At 36.4% G+C, this 5,000-nt stretch overlaps 1 long non-coding RNA gene across 1 annotated transcript; it reads left to right on the forward strand.

Annotated features, from left to right (window-relative positions):
- Window positions 1-23: 23 nt before the first annotated feature.
- Window positions 24-4,750, forward strand: LOC125141282. The gene is made up of 3 exons (XR_007140666.1): window positions 24-189; window positions 322-924; window positions 4,172-4,750. It is a non-coding gene; the product is annotated as an uncharacterized LOC125141282 (long non-coding RNA).
- Window positions 4,751-5,000: the final 250 nt, after the last annotated feature.

The following is a 5,000-nucleotide window of genomic DNA, read 5'->3' on the forward strand; positions in this document are numbered from 1 at the left end:
AATGCAATATTTCAAGGAGCTGAAGGGCTTTTATTCGGAGCACAGCAGCAGCGCCGGAGAGCAAAGAAAACGACAGGAAAGAGGGAAAGAAAGGAAAAAATGGAGAGATAAAGGAAAAAAATAAAAATAAAATAAAGATTCGGTTATTGTTCGCATTTGGCTTTCGGCAACGTGAAAAAAAGAGCTGCAGTGAGTAAGCACTTTCACTTTTATTTATCCCTAGTAGAAAAGATCAAATAATTTCTTTCTAATCTTGGAAACCTAACCGAGAATTTCTCTGTTTGTTTGTTTGTTTGTTTGTTTGTTTGTTTGTGTGTCTAGCGTTTAACTTTTAGAAATGTACACGACGATTTGTGTTGACGTTGTATTTAAAAAAAAATGTTGATTTTTGTGAAGGGATCGAAAGTTGACAATAAAAAGGCTGTGCTTTATATAACACAGTGTTTATATGGCGCATTATTGTAGTATCTTTACCGTATAGCTAATGTCTTACCTAAGAAAATATTTTCAATTATTTTGTGAATATTTCAGGAGCTGAATCTTTTATATCAAAAGACAGTAAGCTGAAGATAAACCTAGGATCCTTCCCTGAATCTGGCTTTTAATCTTCTCGCTATTGCTTTCATTTCGAGACCTTGTTTGCTTGCAGTGCAGTGTTTCAGCTCTTAATTTAGTGCATACTGGAGAACTGCACATCCCGCAGTCAGCTCTGCTAGCTCTGCCGTCTGTCTGCTCGGACTGTGTGATGGAAGTAAAACCTCTCTGATTTGCCCCCCGATTTGCCCCTGGCCGGAGGGGAGCCCTCGGCTACCCCAGCTGCTCCACCAGCCATATGGAGCTATTCATCATAGAGCTATTAATCAGCAGATTTACATCAACACCGACTCAGCAACAATATAAACCTTTCATGATGTTCAGAACCAGGTGAGACAAAATCCTTTATTATTAACAACAACAACAACAACAACAACAACAACAACAACAACAACAATAATATTAATAATAATAATAATAGCTTGTTTTGAGGACCTTTTTCTCATATCGTATAACCAATTGCTTGACATGACTCACAAATAAAATAAATAAATAAATAAATAAATAAATAAAACAAGGTAAAGACGACCCTCCGCTTCACCCACAGCAATAAATGCAAATACTATGAATATGTAAATTAGAAACGCCTTAAACCAAACAAGCCCCGCCCACTTACCCAGGCAAACTGCAATCCTATAGCCTGTATGCACCGCAATAACTCTGTCTTCTGCCACTTGCTCAATCCAAATACTTTATTTTCACTGAGTTGTTATACTTTGCACTCAAATCATCCCATTTAAATCATTTAATAATAATAATAATAATAAGAAGAAGAAGAAGAATAAGAAGAAGAAGAAGAAGAAGAATCATCATCATCATCATCATCATCATCATCATCATCATATGGTTTAGGTTAACTTTTGCCTGATGTTCTTGCTGTCATTACCTGTGATGATGCGATGAAAACATATTTCACGGTCTGTGAAATTTGTCAGATCATTTCTTCCCATTTTTCTAAGTCCTAGTAAGATTATTAGCAAAATAAAATAATTCAATGCTTTAATATTTAATATTTAATATCAGAATATCACAGGAAGTCATGTTATGTAATTTTGAGTTAGCTTGTTCTGGGCAAACAACTCCAGAGATAATTCAAAATAAATCAAAGTTATACCTAAAGAGATCATCGTAGATGTTTCTCATTTGGTAAATGGTAATCACAATAAATTGCATAAAAATGTCACGTGATCATTTCCTATAAAAGACGGATCATATGATTGTTTCCTATACGTGTCATCAGTATCATCATTGTTACCATTTCTATCCTTATTTTAACCTCAGTATTCATATCAACATCATAACTGAGCTGTCATTTAAATCATCATCATAAATATTTTCATAACCACAACCACCACATCATCATTTCATTACCATGACATTAACCACATCATCACTGTTGTCACTGCTACGACATTCATTCATTCATTCATTCATCCATCACCCTCAACATGATGATCAGCATCATCACCGGCATCACTCATATCATTGCACTCTTTATCAGCATCACTGCACTGTTGTCTTCATCACCATCACATCAGCCACCATAATCATATCTGTTATTGCTGGTACCATGATTAGCATTATTGTAAATGTTATCAACACTCATCATCATAGCTATCTTAATTATTATCAATATTCTCATTATTTTATCAACTACAACCATCATCATCATCATCATCATCATCATCATCATCATCATTGTCATTCTCATTACTACAGCCATCTTCATTATCAACACTCATTGCATCAACCACAACCATCATCATCATCATCATCATCATCATCATCATCATCATCATCATCATCATCATCATCATCATCACGGTCATTCTCATTACCATAGCCATCTTCATTATTATCAACATACATATCACCACTGCATCAACCACATCCATCATCATCATCATCATCATCATCATCATCGTCATCGTCATCGTCATCGTCATTCTCATTACTACTCATTACCCATATTCATACATTCTCCCCATTTCATTAACCACAACCATCACCATAATCATCATCCTGTCTTCACTACCACTAATATCCTCATTATCACCATCACAACACTGTTGTGTGTCACTATCACATCAACCACCACCACCATTATGACTGTTATCACTACCAAGGATATCTTCATTTTTATAAGCATCTTCATTACCATCATCAGCTCACTGTTTTTTCACCACTGCTACCATCATCATCATCATCATCATCATCATCATCATCATCATCATCATCATTACCATCATCACCAACCAATTTCTACCATCCTTGTGTCCATCACATTAACTATGACATCAACATCATCATTATTGTTATTACCAACACCCTCATTAACATTATGTTAATATTTTAATTAGAATTAATAATAACAATAATACAAAAATAATAATAGTTATTATAATAATTATTATTATTTAAACTCTCTTTTGCTCGCGCTCTCCCTTCATCCCTCGTGAAGGACGCTGTGAAGGGTGGGACATTAAATAAGGGGTGTGTCGAGTGTCTCCTCCAGATCTGTGTTCATCTCCAACTCGTATTTGCTCAGTAATCTCCGCCCAAGCTCCAGTTGACACAGCAGCAAATTTCAATCACAAGGGGCTTCGGAGTCAGCCGCAAAACGTATTTGTTTAATAAATCCATCATTTTCCTCGAAAAATATTTGATAAGCCGGGTTTGACCCCTGCAGGAAAGAGCATGTATTTACTGACATGGCCCCCTGCTAGTGTGAAATGAAGGTTAAGATCTTTAAAGTGCCCTTCAAAATGGCCCATGCAGATGAAAGCACATGGGGTGCGTTCTGGATATGACCCGTAAAACCCTGAAAAACCGGACAGACTATTTTTTAAAAATAGCATCCAGTCTGAAAAATGCTCCATTCTGCAAAGACGTTAATGACTAATACGGACTTTAGTATATTAGTGCTGTTATAAAATCAGTATTAAATAAATAAATAAATAAACAAATAAATAAAAACACCTGAAATATGCTGTTGTAAAAAAAATAAATAAATCCATGACATGATGGCATGACGTGACCTGACACAAAGAAGAGTTGATTATTTTATAATAACAGGATGTCACTAGGTGTTTTATTTCTCTCTTCCCTCAACAATTATAAAGATTTAGAGTTATATTTCATTTTAGAAAATGCTCTAGTTAATGCTCAGTGCTAACTTTATAGCAGATATATTTTTTCTTTCTCTCTCTCTCTCTCAAAAAAAAAAAAGAAAAAAAAGCTTGTCTTGAGAAAAAGAGCAGCATGTTACAAAGCCCTGAAACTGGAGACTCCTTCCATAAATGTTTAGAAGTTTCACCCTGCTTATCAGTGCTAATCAACCAACAGGACGAAGCCATAGAAATCGCGAGGGTGTTAATATAAACCTGTGATTTTAATGATTCATTTGATTCAAAATAAAGTTACTTTGCAGATCAGGTTATTTAACCAAGACACTCCAACATACTAAGATATATAACAGCAGTGTGTAACAGCAGTTCCTCTCTGTCAGCCGTCTGTGTGTGTATGATCGGCTGTACAAATGCCAAAGCCCTTCTTCTCATTTGTTCTGTCTCTTTAGCTCTCTGAAGGCCCTGGGCGTCATGTCTCTTTGACCTCCCTATTGAACACGCTCGCCCCTCATCATTATCCTCATTCTGCCTGCGGACTCCTTCGCTCGTGCCTCCTTCTCCCCAAAGCACTGAGATCTTTACCCAAGCAGCTGTGGGATGCTGACGCAGTTATAAACCACATGGAACACAGAGCAAAGCAGGAAAAAGGAAAGAAACTGGAGTCAGTCCATTGTCCAGTGAACATTCTTGTTCGTGGTGAAAATAAGCTACGAAAATGGACAGTTTTCTGTTGCTAAAAATGCTTTTTTTTATTCTTGAGGAGACTGAGGAAGAGGAGAGACTGCAGTGTGTCAGATGGACGTGTGGCTCAGTGTCATATTAACAAAGAAAATGACCAAGACTGTTTACCAGTTTACACCTTAGGCTCGAATGTGCACTTTTTGTGCACCTAAAAAAAAAACCCGGTCTGTTTCCATATATGGAAATTAGAGCTTCTAATTGGGGATGGCTTCATGACCTTATATGGCAATGTGGGCTTGTTGTTCAGGCCAGATATTAAAAAAGAAGGGACATCTCTGCCACGTGTGTGTGTGTGTGTGTGTGTGTGTGTGTGTGTGTGTGTGTGTGTTTGTGTGTATTCCACATACTTTGTCAACTATCCTGTTCAATATTTCAGAGTGGATTTCCAAACCATCTGCATTGCTAATACCAGCTAGCTGTCTCTTATAAAACTAATACAAATTACCAGTTAAGGACCAAACCTGCCATTTTTTTATTTTTGAGTTTAACAATGAAGGTTGTATTTTTTTGTACCTCAGAGTAAACAAAAAAAAACAA

This window comes from Tachysurus fulvidraco, chromosome 5 (assembly GCF_022655615.1).
Source record: "Tachysurus fulvidraco isolate hzauxx_2018 chromosome 5, HZAU_PFXX_2.0, whole genome shotgun sequence".
In the NCBI taxonomy this organism is placed as follows: Eukaryota; Metazoa; Chordata; class Actinopteri; order Siluriformes; family Bagridae; genus Tachysurus; species Tachysurus fulvidraco.